The following is a 15,631-nucleotide window of genomic DNA, read 5'->3' on the forward strand; positions in this document are numbered from 1 at the left end:
TTTTTGAATAAAATCCCTAACTTGAAAAAAACGAAAGACGTCTCTATTAGGTAACTCGTACTTCTGTACTAACTGATCGAAGGACATTATTACATCTCCCTCAAATAAATCACCCATGCAAGATATACCCCTAACGTTTAAGTCCTGAATCTATCATACCTGGCTGAAAACTCGGCATACCCACTAAAGGTGTAAACAAAGATGTTTTGCCAATATTACCTTCGCTCTGCCAAATTGCCCTCCATGCTTTAACAGTATTGATTACTATTGGGTTATGGCAATATTCCCTAACTGTCCTCACCTTGTCCAAAAACAGCAAACTGGTAAGTGGGCACCTTGCCTGGGAGACTTTGATATCTAGCCATAATGAAAGAGGGTCCCCACAAACCCAATCACTTACATAGGTCTAAAGTGAACTTAATTGGTAATTTTTAATGTCTGGAAGGTCTACTCCCCCCAGTCTGTGAGGCAACTGCAGTTTGGCTAATTTAATGAGGGGCCTTTACAGTGCTAGATAAAGGAGCTGAACCAACTGTTCAGTCTCCTGAGTGTTTGTTTTTTGAAAATCAGGGGGAGCATCCATATAGGGCACAGCAAACGAGGAAGAATATTCATCTTAATAAGCGCAATCCGACCCAACCATGAGACTGGAAATGCCTCCCATCTTTGGAGATTTTGTTTAATTTTTTTCAAATAATTGAGTAAAATTAGCTTTGAACAGCCAATCCAGAATTGGAGTAATGAATATGCCCAAATACACAAAACCCCCCTGTGACCATCTAAATGGGAATCTATAGTCACTATCAAGAGCCAACTCTTTCATACGACCACCCATAGGCATAGCCTCTGATTTAGCAAAATTAATCTTATACCCTGAAAAAGCACCAAACGCGTGAATGCATTGTATCAGGCAAGGCACTGAAACTGCTGGATTTGTCAAGAAAATTAGAACATCATCTGCATACAGCGAAATCTTGACCCCACTTCTGATCCCACTTCTGGAACTGATATATTGAGATCCCCACGAATGGCCTCTGCCAATGGTTCAATCACCAATGTAAAAAGTAATGGTGAAAGGGGACAGCCCTGCAAATATTAAAATTGCTTGATCGTACCCTGTTGGTAATGACCGCAGCGAGGGGTACACTGTAGAGAACCTTTACCCATCTTATGAAAACTTCGCCCAGACCAAATTGGTCTAGAGTATAGCAAGGTCAAATGCCTTCTCTGCATCGAAAGAAATCACCAATCCCTGTATTGACTGCTGTTGACATGCTTGAATTACATTAAGCAGCCTCCTAATGTTATTGGAGGATCTGCGACTCTTTATGAAGCCCATCTGATCCTCTTTAATAATAAAAGGTAACACAGTCTCCAGCCTTAACGCAAGAGCCTTAGAAAGGATCTTAAAGTCCACATTTCAGAGTAAGATGGGCCTATATGAAGCACCTTCTTCCAGATCCTTCCCTTTATTAAGGATAAGTGAAATATTGGCCTCTCCCAGAGATGGTGGGAGACAAACATGACTGTATGAATCATTAAACATATTCAGCATTGGGCCTGACAGTATACTTATAAATTCCTTATAGAATTCACTGGGAAGTCCATCAGGACCGGATGCCTTTCCACTCTGAAGCTGCCTCACAGCTTCCTGCACTTCTTGCTCTGATAATGAGACATTGAGAAAGGACTGTTGTTCGGGAGTCACACCCAGGAGCTTCAGATCTCTAAAAAAGGATTTCATTTTGGCCTGCCCCTCCTCACAATTCTCAGACTGATATAACTTAGAGTAGAATCTCTGGAGTGCCACATTAATCTTTTTAGAATCACGTTAGGTTCCCAGACCCTTCCCTAATCACTGTAATGGTTTGTGGGGCACTTCTCTTTCTGGCAAGGTATGCTAAGTATTTGCCTGGCTTGTCACCATACTCGTATGACCTTTGCTTTGCAAAAGCCAGCTCCTTCTTTGCCGTCTGCATGAGCACAGAATTTAATGCAGACTGCAGTCCAATGACGGTCTGTCAAAATAGGCCTTCGCGGCTGCCTTCAACTGTGCTTCAAGGAGACGTTGCTGCTCACCCTTCTGCCACTTCCTACTGATGGAATATGAAATAACTAACCCTCTGGCATAAGCTTTAGCAGTTTCTCAGAGTACAGATGAGCTATCAACCAACCTATGTTGACGTCCAGGAATCCCCGGAATTCCCTAGAGAAATACTCCATAAATTTGCTGTCCGTGAGAACAAAGGGGCCCATTCGCCAGTACCTTGAATCTGTAACATCCTTAATTTTAACCATGAGGTACACTGGAGCATGATCAGAGATGGCAATATTACCAATCGTACAGGATGCCACCAGATCCAGGAATACCACAGGGGTCAGAAAAAAAAATCAATCCTCGTGTGACATCTGTGCGGATTGGAGAAAAACGTGAAATCCCTACCTGCAGGGTGGAGATACCTCCAGACGTCCACCAATCCCAATTCCCCACACAAACCCAATAACTGTTTAGTTTGTGCAGAGGGTATCGAGGGACCTTTCGGTAACCTGTCTCCTGTGGCGTTGATGAGGCAGTTAAAATCTCCCCCTATAATGATGTGTCGAGAATTGAGACTTATCAGTTTAGAAAAAGCACCTACCAAGAATTTAAGAGGATGAACTGGGGGACAATAAACATTTAAAATGCCATATTCTTCCCCATTTATCAAGGCTTTAAGAATTACAAACCTCCCGTATATGTCTTTAACACACTCCAACAATTTAAATCAGAGATTTTTCCTAACCAATATAGCCACTCCCCTACTTCTAGTATTAAATGATGAAAAATAAACTTGGTCAAAGCCATTCTGCTGTAATTTCAGATGCTCCTTGTCATCCAAATGTGTCTCCTGTAACAAAGCAATATCCACCTTCTCCTTTCTAAGACTCAAGAGTACCTTTTTCCTCTAAATTGGTGAGTGACTTTCCTTGATATTCCAGGTACACCATTTAATCAAATCATTAGCCATAATTAGATTAGATTACTTACAGTGTGGAAACAGGCCCTTTGGCCCAACAAGTCCACACTGACCCGCCGAAGCGCAACCCACCCATACCCCTACATTTACCCCTTACCTAACACTACGGGCAATTTAGCATGGCCAATTCACCTGACCCGCACATCTTTGGACTGTGGGAGGAAACCGGAGCACTCGGAGGAAACCCACGCAGACACGGGGAGAATGTGCAAACTCCACACAGTCAGTCGCCTGAGGCGGGAATTGAACCCAGGTCCCTGGCGCTGTGAGGCAGCAGTGCTAACCACCGTGCCACCATGCCGACCTTGCGTGCCACCATGCCACCCTTCTTCTGCTGTAACATTTAAATTCCAGAGAAGAGGAACCCGAACCACAAATTGCTGAGCCTTAGTGTCACATGATCCACCAAATATAAAAACTACATAAACTAAAACCACTACATTTAACAAACATACAAAATTATTAAAAATAAAAAACAACAAAAACCAGGAAACAAACCAACATATAAAGTTCCAATAGCGCTGAATAGGGGAACTCACCCCCTGCCCAGAGGGGGCAACTACCTGTCCTGAACTGGCCATAAATAGGCATCTAACCATCTCAACCACCTTCACTTCTCCCAGCTAGAGCTGCATCGCAAGCACAAGCTAAAAAGAATAAACACCCTATAGAATATCAATATGAAGAAAAAGAACATTCTTTTATTAAAAAAAAGGGGAATAAATACCCCACCCATCCTTTGGTATGTCCTAACTTAGAAATTTAAAATGTACATCTTAACCACTGCCAGGCATAGTTTAAACCAAATTATTATCAATAGAGGTTAAAAAAAAGGGGAAAAACAAAGCTCCAAATAGATTTCCTCCATTCCTTTTACAGAATGATAAACGCATACCCAGGCAACGACATTTATACATACTACAATTGTTTAAATTAGGTTAGTTTGTCCACAAAGTCTCTTGCCTTCTCTGATATGTCAAAGAGAAGCATGGATCCATCTAAGGTGATTCGAAGCACTGCTGGATATCTCAGGGAGTACTGAATCCCAAGCTCCTTCAATCTTCTCTTGACACCATCATACAATTTTCGTTTCTGGATCACTGCCGCTGAAAAGTTCTGAAAAAACATGATCTTAGACCCCTCATAAATTAGGGCCTTCGGATCCTTCCCCTGGAGTCTGGCAGCCTCCAATACTTTCTCCTTATCCCAGTAATGATGGAACTGCACCATGAAAGGACGAGGGCTTTGACCCAGACCCGACCTCTGTGCTTCGACCCGGTGAGCCCTCTCTATCTTCAATCCTCTCATGCCAGTCTCCAAGTCAAGGAATTTTGGAAGCCAATCTTCAACAAATTCTGCAGGCGCCCACCTTCCTTACCCTCGGGCAGACCGATGATCCGAATGTTTTTTTCTCCTGCCCCTGTTTTCAAAATCATTCACTTGGTCACGAACCTGAGTCTTCAGGGCTTGAAAATACAGGTAAATCAATTTTTAAATGTTTCTTGGGGCTCCACAATCTTTCCAACACCCCAAAAAAATCCTGATGACCTGGGTTGGGTGGGTTAAAGGACCATCCTGCTCCTGCTGCGATGCGAAGCTCTGCAGTGTGATCTTCTCAGATCGCCGCCATCTTAGATCCCCCTAAGTAAATAGATTTTAAACCTCAGGAAACAGTTTATTGTTTAGATTGTTTGAATGTAATTTACTGATGGGATAAATGTGCACGAGATTTTATTGGGTAAACAATATTCTATGAAATGATCTGATAATTTTTCACTGCTTCCGATTGGATAAAATAATGATGGGCAGAATTTAATGTAGGTGAAGTAATGTGGGCAACGACAAGATATGTGCCTGATTTAAATGAGAAGTCCAGTGAGGCCCAACTCGACATCGTGAGCAACTCATTTCATCTTATTCTTTTCACGAGCAGTCTGGTGAAATTCTTATGAGGTGGGATGAAATGTCAATTAATGAACATTTAGTCTTGTCAAACACCTTGTTAGAATCAGAGTCATAGAGTTGTCCAGCATTGAAACAGAACCTTTGGTCCAACTCCTCTATGTCGACCAGATATCCTAAATTAATCTAGTCTAATTTGCCAGCACTTAGCCCATGTCCCACTAATCCCTTCCAATTCATATACCTATCAAGATGCCTTTTAAATGTTGTAATTGTAGCAGCCTCCATCACTTCCTCTGCAGCTCATTCCATACACGCACCATCCTCTATGTGAAAAAGTTGCCCTTTAGATCCCTTTATATCTTTCCCTTCTCACCTTAAACCTGTGCCCTCTAGTTTTGGACACTCTACCCAGGGAAAAAGACCTTGGCTATTCACACTATCCAGGCCCCTCATGATTTTCTAAACCTTGATAAGGTCAAACACTCTAGGGAAAATAGCCCCAGCCTGTTCAGCCTCTCCCTATAGCTCAAACCCTCCAACTCCAGCAACATCATTGTGAATCTTTTCTGTACTCTTTCAAGTTTAACAATATCTTCCTATAACAGGGAGACTGGAAATGAACACTCTGTTCCAAAAGTAGCCCAACTAATGTTCAATACAAATGCAAAATGCCATTCCATCTCCTATATATAATGCACTGAACAATGTAGGCAAGCATACCTTCTTCACTACTACTATCTACCAATTTACTGATAGGGTTAGTTTTTATTGTGTAATCAATATTCTATGAAGTGATCTGACCATTTTTACACTAACGTCAGATTGTCTGAAACTTTAATGGGTGGAATCTAATTTGTATAATGACAAGATATGTGGCTGAGTCAGGCGAGAAAGTCCAATGAGACCCAACTTCATGTAAGATCATTTCTCTCCATATTTTACATTTTTCACAAGCAGAATGTCAAATTCTCACCAGGCAGAAGCCAGATGCCAATTAATGGGACTAATATATGTTAAATGCCTTGATAAGGCCTTGCTAACTTCATTGATATTAAGAGTTCCATTTTACCAACCTCACCAAACAAGCTCAATATCAGGAAAACTCGCCAATGAAATGAAAGCAGATACCTGGTGGATACAGTTCACCACTGGCTCTTAATGACCTCCATGTTGGACACTGGGCAGTAACATCTTGGAGTATGATAAATGGGCACCAGCTACATTTGTTCTATATTCAAGGACATTGGATCTGGCTTCTGTCAATTTGCCACAACTATCTGGTACTTCTGCTATTCACTGGCAGTGAGCTCAGGAAGCACAGACCTAAATTGCAGGGCTCACCAGTAACTGATGCTGAAAGGGTACAAAGGGGACACTTTGTAGACAGGGACAGCGACCCAACTAACAGACTGGATTATGTATAAACATTTTCTTCTGTGTTTGGTGCCCACCCCCACATCTTGATGTCCTGCTCTGTATGAGTCACCCCCAGAACAGACAACCTATTTTCAACCATTCACACGTCTCGGTGGCAACCAGTCAGCATTTACCTCTCTTGATACTAACCAACAGCAATCCCTCTGTCTGCATCTCCTTCATCTCTCTTTCTCTCTGGGCACTATCTTTATCTATTCATCTCACTCCTTTCCACTGCCATCTTTCCCACCCCCATCAACACAATACAGTAAATGCCACCGTTTCCAAGCTACTTTCCATTCTGCTGTTGGGTCATGAAACTCAACTCTGTTTTACCCCATTGATTTCAGTTTTGCTGGAGTTTCTTGATTCTACACTCAACCAAATGATGTCAAGGAAGATCACTCTCACCTCACCTCTACTGTTCAGTTTTTTTTGTCCATGATTGAACTAAGACTGCAATGAGGTCAGGCCTCAGTAGCAATGGGAGGACCCAAACTGAGCATCAGTGAGCAGGTTATTGCTGACTAAGTGCTGCTTGACATTGTCAACAACGTTATCCATCACTTTTGCTGATGATCAAAAATAGATTGATAATTTTCTGGTCGATTAATTACTCCCCACTTGCCTGGATGAGTGCAGCTCCAAACACATTCAAGAAGCTTGACACAATCTAGGAAAAAGCAGCCAGTTTGATTGGCATGTCATCCGCAAACATCCAATCCCCCCACCAGCAATGCTTAGTAGCAGCAGGGTGTTACTGCCAACAAGATTCAGTTCAGAAATCTATCACGGCTCCTTAAACAAGTATCTACAAACCTATAAATGACCAGATAGAAGGAGAAGGACAGCAGATGCATACGAACACCATTCCTTGCAAGTTCCCCTCCAAGCCACCCGTCACCCTAACTTAGAATTATATTGCTGTTCTTTCACTGCTGTTGTGTCAAAATCCTTGAACTTCCTCCTTCTCAGAGGTAGTTAGGGATGGGCAATTAATTTAAAAAATGGGCAGATTGAATATTAAAGTTAGGGTTCAGTTTAGTTTTTTTTTGACAGGTTGGATGCTAGTATTGTAACTGTGCCAAAACAGCTTAGTAAGGAGAATGTCTAGCTCTGGACCTCTCCAGCACTCTTACCAGACTGTTGTTAGGGTCCCTAGCCTTTGTAGCATCCAGTGCTTTCAATCATTTCATGCAATGAACTAAATTGGCTGAAAGCTAGACCCTGTGATGCTGGCAACGTCTGGAGGAGGTTGAGATGGATCACCCACTCAGCCCTTGCGACTGAAAATAGTTGCATGTGCTTCAACTTTGTGTTTTGCACTCATGCGGTGGGCTCCCCCGCCAGTGAAGATGGGGATATTTGGGAGCATCATCCTCTGTCTGGATGTATTACTACCTGGTATGGCAGTCTGTACCATTCAAAATCGGAGACAGTTGTAAGAGTGGTGAACTCGGCCCAGACAATCACAAAGGCCAACCTCCCATCTATAGAATCCATTGACCAGGCCTGCAGTCAAGGAAAAGCCGCCAGCATTCTCAAAGATCCATCCCAACCTGGCAATTTTGTTTTACAACTTCTATCATCGGGGAGAAGGTACAGAAGCCTGAACACATACACCAGCAAGTTTCGAAACAGTTCCTACCCTACTGTTATTTGAATACTGAATGGACTCACAAACTCTTAACATTTGCCTGTACCCGTGTTTTTGTTTTTGTTATTGTTTACCTATTATTTACTTATCTATGCTACTTAACTATGTAATCTGCCTGAATTGCTCGCAAGATAAAGCTTTTCACTATGCCTTAGTACACATAACAATAAATTCGATTCAATTCAAATCAATTCAATTCTAGGTTGTCAACTGATTATTAGTTTTGCCCAGTGTTACCAGTAGCATACCGTACTCACTCTTCACTAAACCAGAGTTGGTTTTCTAGATTTAAGTTTATGGTAGAAAAGGTGATCTGCCAAGCCAGGAAGTTACAGATTGTGGTTGAATACAATTTTGCTACTTCTCCTCTCACAGTGCCTCAACAATGTCCAAATTTGAGTTGCTAGATCTGTTCAAAATCTATTCCATTTATTACAGTGTTAGTGTGAAACACCACAATGGGAGGGGGCTAACCTCAAAGTGAAGATGAGACTTTATCTCCACTAGGAAAGTGCACTTGGACACTCCTATCAGTACTGTCATAGAGAGTTGCATCTGTGACAGGTGAATTTGTTAGGAAAACAAGAAATAGGTGTTTCCTTTTTAGAAGAGAACGCATGTTTGTCCCTTTCAACGTTATAAACTGAAATCGAAGTTCAACTGTTGCATACATAAAAGCCGAGATAGCTTTGCAATGAAAGGGCATGAGCGAACCAAATAAGTTTTTTTTTCCCCTGGTAATGGTCATTATGAGACCATTGAAATTAAATGCCACATAACAGGATTTGAACTCAGGACCTCAGAACATTAGAGTAAAGAGATCAGACTGCAAGGCTATCAGCTCCCCTTTGCTGAGTTGCAGTTTGCTGCAAACCTGTTGGTGCAGAGCAACCAAAGACATCTAGAATTGTACATATCTCTCTCACATTCTGTAGACAAAAAGACTACAAAAAGAAGAAAGCTTAAGAGAAATAATTCGAACAATAAAAGTCCTGCATCCTTCCAGATCAGCTGTCAAAGTGAAGAATGATCATATCTTTACAGACAACAATGTGTCATCATTGCTGAAATGAAAAGGAATTGTGAAAGACAATTTAACCTTGAGATCTGGACTAATGACTTTCAGAGGCTTGTTCCCTGTCTATTTTTTTTCCATTATGATATGTGTCAAACCACTTGTCTGTTGTCTATCTTAATTGTGAATGTATTTGTATTTCTAAAGGATTCAGTCTTTATATAGATTCTCTTAGAAATGTTTCTACCTTTGCCTATGAATCTTTAAAGAGGACGTGATTTGATACTCTGAACGCTACTGAAGACATTGGGACCATGTAGGAGGGCATAAGAGAAGGTCTTTAGACAGACAACAATTAATGGGTCTTGGTAATTAATTTCAGTAGAAATTGACCCTTTTCAGACTACTTATGTTTTATATTGACTGAAGTAAGCTAACAAAGTGAAGGGAGCCATTTTAAGGTTAATATTTAACTGATGAAGAGATCCTGCAATTAACGAAATATATTAATTAGTCACCAGTCAGAAACATGTAACTGAATAGGTTGTGAGTGTCAATTCATTATAATTGAAGAACTAATCATTAATCAGTGATTATGTTGAACGACTGGGTCATATACATCAAACACAATCAGCCTGCTTTAAATTCCATACTACAGATCCTGGCAGAAGGAATATGTGATCTGATAAGGTGGTTAGCAGCAAGTCCATCAGGAGTATTGTTTAAGTTACTAACTAGTAGATTCAGAATCCTGTATTTTCCCTGCTTTTTGTTAATGTTTTTATGCCACAATAAATAGAATTACTTTCTGTTCATGATGAAACCTGGTGTTAATTGCTTCAGTCCTGAATAGCAGGCAGTTAGGTAGGCAAATTAATCATCTTGGTAGTCTAATTAGGGACTTTATCCATTTTGTGATGGCTTGCAGAAGAATGAATACTTTTCCCAGTTTAGTCACAGAGTCATACAGCACAGAAACAGGCCCTTCCATCCAATCAGTCCATGCCAAACGTAATCCAAAACTAAACCAGTCCAACCTGCCTGCTCCCGGCCCATATCCCTCCAAATCTTTCCTATTCATGTATATATCTAAATGTCTTTTAAACCTTGTAAATGTACCTGCATCCACCACTCACTCAGGAAGTTAATTCCTCAAGTGAACCACCCTCTGTAAAAAATAAATTGCCTGCATTTTAAAAAAAACTCTGTCCTCTCACCTTAAAATGTGACTCCTAGTTTTGAAATCCCCCATCTTAGACGAATACATTAACTATCTATACCTCTCATTACCTTATAAACTTCTATCAGATCATCTCTCAATCTCCTATGTTTCAGTGAAAAAAGTCCCAGCTTATCCAGCCTTTCTTTATAACTCAAACCTTCCATACCTGGAAACATCCTGGTGAATCTCTTCTGAACCTTCTTGAGCTTGGTAAAATCCTTCCTGTAATTGGGTGACCAGAACTGGACACGGTACTCTAGAAGAGGTCTCATCAATGTCCTGTACAACCTGAACATGATTTCCCAACTCCTATACTCAAAGGACTGAGCAATGAAGACAAACATGCCAAACATCTTTTTAACCACCTTGCCTTTGTGCGATGCAAACTTTAAAGAATTATGTACCTACACCCCTTGGTCCTTCTGTTTTACAACAGTACCTAAGGCCCTACCATTAATTGTATAAGCTCTACCAATAAACAATACCTCGCATTTATCTAGAATGAACTCCATTTATCATTTTTCAGGCTATTGACCCACAGATCCTTTTGTAACCTTAGAAAACCTTCTTCAGTCTCTACAATACCACAAATTATGGTGTTGTCCACAGATTTACTAACTATGCTTTCTATATTGGTCACAGATCTCCAGTCCAAAAAGCAACCCTCCACCGTTACTCTCTGTCTGTTGCCGTTAAGCCAGTTATGTATCCAATTGACAAGCTCACCTTGAATCCCATGTGACCTAACTTTACTAATTTATCTACCATGTGGAACCTTGTCAAAGGCTTGACTAAAATCCAAATAAACAACGTCTATTGCTCTGTCATCATCAACCTTTTTGGTAACTTCCTCAAAAAACTCAATCAAGTTTGTGAGACATGATTTTCCTCACTCAGAGCCACGCTGACTATCTTTAATCAATTTTTGCCTCTCTAAATGTCTGTATCCTATATTTTACAATCACCTCAAACAATTTACCCACAACCTAAGCCAGACTCTCAGGTCTATAGTTCCCCAGTTACTCTTTACAGCCTTTCTTAAACAAAGGTGCAGCATTAGCCACCCTCCGGTCATCAGGCACCTCACTTGTAGCTATAGATAATGCAAATATTTCTGCAAGTGGCCTCGTAATTTCCTCTCTTACTTCCCACAATGTTCTGGGACACATTAGATCAAGTCGCAAAGATTTATCTACCTTTATATTCTCTAAGACCTCCTGAACTTCCTCTTCTATAATGTGAACTGTTTTTAAAACAGCAAAGTTTATTTCTCTGCATTCTCCAGACTTTATTTCTTTCTCCACAGTGAAAACTGATGTGAAATATTCATTTAATATCTCTCCCATGTCCTGTGGTTCAACCACAAAGACAACCTCCTTGATCTTTAAGAGGCTCTACCCTCACTCTCTCATTACCCTCCTGCTTTTAAAGTATTTCCTTGGATTATCCTTAACCTTATTTGTAATGCTATTTCATATCTCCTCTTTGCCTTCCTAATTTCTCTCTTAAGAATGCCTCGACATTATTTATGTTGATGAGGAGATTCAGTTGAATCAAGTTGTCTAAATCTAAAGTAAGATTCCCGATTATTCTAGATTAGAACCTCAATATCTTTATTCATCCATTGTTCTTTAATCTTACCAGCCTTATCCTTCACTCTAATAGGAACAAACTCTCATCACACTCTTGAACACCTGCCACTTGTCAGATGACCTTTCAATTGCAAACAATCTACTCCAATCAATTTTTGAAAATTCTTGTCTTATACTATTAAAATGTGCCTTACCCGAATTAAAAACTTGAACGTTTATGGAAGACTTATCCTTATCCATAACCATTTGAAACAAGTAGAATTATGATCACTAGGCCCAAAGTGTTCCCCACTTTTACTTCAGTTGGCTGTCCTGCCTTATTGCCCAAAAGGTCTAATTTTGCTCCTTCTGTAGTAGGAGCATCGACATATTGAGAAAGAAAGTTTTCTTGAACACATTTGACAAATTCTTAATCATCCAAACATTTAAAGCTATGATAGTCCCAGTTAATATTTGGAAAATTAAAATTCCCCATTATTACAACCTTATTATGCTTACGTATACCTGATAATTCCCTACATATTCTTTTCTCAATTTCCCTCTTAATTTTGGGGGACCTATAGTATAATCCCATCAAAGTGATCTTTCCTTTCTTGTTTGTAATTTCTACCCATACATTTGCTTTGGATGAGTTTTCAGAAATATCTTCCCTATTTATAGCAGTAATGTGTTCCTTAATCAAAAATGCCACTGCCACCCACTCGCAACCTTTCTTGCCTCCTTTTCTATCCTTCCTAAAGCATTTAAAACCTGGAGCACTGAGTTACTAGTCTTGTCCATCTCTCAGCCAAGTTTCTGTCAAAGCTATGAAATTCCAATCTCATGTTCTTAAACATGCCCTAAGTTCATCAGCCTTACCTGAAAGACCCCTTGCATTGAAATAAATGGAATTTAGTTCTTCAGAGTTATTATATCTCGTCTTTCTGTTCTAAATGAAGTGCTGTCTTCACATTCAGAACCTTCTCCATCAATCCTTCTGTTTACACTGCTACATAGAATTCCCCCACTCCCCCTCTCTATCAGTATAGGGTCTCCCTTAATGGAATGACTAAATGTCCCAATTAAGACATTGATCCCTTTCCAGTTTAGGTTAGATCTATCCTTTTTGAATAGGTGTTTTCTATCCCAAGAGAGATTCCACTTGAATCCCTGAACATTACACCAGCTCTTCAGCCATTTATTTATGCCTTTTAACCTTTGTTTCTTCCCTTATTTTAGTTTGGCATTGGGAATAAACCAGAAATTACTACGTCCAAGGTTCTTCTTTTTAATCTTCTACCTAAGTTCTTAAATTCACTCTGCACTGTTTTAATCATTTTCTTAAAAATGTCATTCTTCCCAATGTGTAAATAATTATTAGTTTCTCAATCTCACCTCTAACAATATGCTTGAAATGTTTCGGGATGTCCTTAATCCTAGCACGAGGAAACCAACAAACCATCCAAAATTAACAGTCACTGCCACAGAATCTCCTGTCTGTGCCCCTGACAGAAAAGTGCCAATAACAATCATTCTATTAAATCTTGTCAGATGCTGCCTAATGTTATGAAGGGGAAGGCATGTACTGTACCTTTGAGAGAGTGAATGCTTTCTGCATTGAGAGCTTACAAGCACCTGTCATATGACTAGCCAGCAGTCTCAACGTGTACTGGAAAATTGAAAATATGTAACATTAGGCTGTGAAATGGATAATTGAGTTGGTTGCTGTTTTGAAACCAATTTGAATTTAACCAGTTTAAATTAAGCCTTAGGAATACTAAAACACAAACGAGTTTGAATTTATTGTTTTGCAAACATTGAACCAATAAGATGATCCATTGTTGGATGCATATTAAAGACAGGAATTTTGAAAGTCAGACAGAGTAACTGCCATCAAGAGTGCGGCACGCAAGAGAGATTAGATTCCTTACAGTGCGGAAACAGGCCCTTCGGCCTAACCAGTCCACACCGACCCTCCGAAGAGTAACCCACCCAGACCCATTTCCCTCTGACTAATGCACCTAACACTATGGACAATTCACCTGACCTGCACATCTTTGGATTGTGGTAGGAAACCAGAGCACCCAGAGAAAACTCACGCAGACATAGGGAGAACGTGCAAACTCCACACAGACAGTTGCCCAAGACCAGAATCTAATGTAGATCCCTGGTGCTGTGAGGTAGCAGTGCTAACCACTGAGCCACCGTACCACCCCTGCTGAGAGAGAAAGAGAGAGCCCCAAAACATTGAAACACTTTGTATTAAAAGTACCTTTTTCATACGAAACATCTCCATAGTAAAAAAGAAAGATGACGATCCAGGGAAATCTTCAGCTGAAGAAAGAAAGACAACTATCGAAAACAGCTGCTGTCTGTTTTAAAACTAAGTCGATGTAATTCTAATAGGACTTTTATTGGAACAGTATATTGTTATAGGGTTGGAGGCAGATAATAAGCAGTTAAGAGAAAGAGAGGCTTAGAGTTGTGAATAGTTGTTGTTTAATGTTCACTTTTAGAGTTCAAGAATAAATTGATATGATTTCATTTATATTGTGGAATTTGGGAGTTCTCTGTCACTCATGTTTTAAAATCTGATTGAAGATTGTAGCTTGGGTATCCGTTGTTGTGGTTCTGCTCGCCGAGCTGGAAGTTTTTGCTGCAAACGTTTCGTTCCCTGGCTAGGGAACATCATCAGTGCTGTTGGAGCCTCGTGTGAAGCGCTGCTTTGATGTTTCTTCCGGTATTTATAGTGGTTTGTCACCATATACAAACCACTACAGCTGAAACTGACACCCGGAAATGGCAAGAACATCCATCAACAGACACATCGACCTGGACCCCACATACAAATCACTGCAGCTGAAACTGACACCCAGAAGCGGCAAGAACAAACCACTATAAATACCGGAAGAAACATCAAAGCAGCGCTTCACACGAGGCTCCAACAGCACTGATGATGTTCCCTAGCCAGGGAACGAAACATTTGCAGCAAAAACTTCCAGCTCGGCGAGCAGAACCACAACACTCATGTTTTAACAGAATATGAGGCAAGGTGAGCTTTTCTGGGTTTAATTAACAGATGGGTTCACCGCCATGTTGCAACACTAACGTAAGAATCTTTCCAAGCGTCCAATAACTGACTGCCATTTTCAATTTCCCAGGAAATGCTATCCCCTTCTGCAGTCCCAAAAACTAAATATCTTTCATAACATTTTAGTTGGTTACCTCGGTCTAAGAGGTATGGTATTAGGTGTCAGACATCTCAGTCATTAGGTGGTCTTATCAAGTTACTTTTGTGTTGGGTAATGATTACCCCTCCCCATCCCCCACTCCAGTATTCTGTGCACTTTCCACTCTCACTAGAGATCACTAAATTTCCAATTGGGTGTTCAACATGGAGGAATACCGATCCATCAGCTGAGAAGATGGATAGTAATTGACATGATGTTTCCTTGCCCATATTTGACTTGTGGTGTCTGGAGTCAATGCCAAGGACTCGCTAGTTATAATTGATTAACCTGTCTGTCAGTGGGACAAGACATATCTTGAGAGTGTGATGATGTCCGTAAAGTGTAATTCCATGTGCATTATTGTATTTAGATTATTGTTTGGCTAGTTCATTTGGGAGAGCTTTCCTACTTTTGGAATTGTGTTAATGAAGAGTTGTCAGAATTGTGCTTGCTGTTGTTGTTCCCAATGCCTACATTAAGGTCGGGTGGTCCATCTGATTTATTTTTTATCTTAAACATGATTGTGATTTAATATTATTATGTGGCCAGATATACCATTTCAGCAGGCACGTAACAGATTGCTGTAGATCTGGAACCA

Source organism: Hemiscyllium ocellatum, chromosome 4 (genome assembly GCF_020745735.1).
Source record: "Hemiscyllium ocellatum isolate sHemOce1 chromosome 4, sHemOce1.pat.X.cur, whole genome shotgun sequence".
Classification (NCBI taxonomy): domain Eukaryota; kingdom Metazoa; phylum Chordata; class Chondrichthyes; order Orectolobiformes; family Hemiscylliidae; genus Hemiscyllium; species Hemiscyllium ocellatum.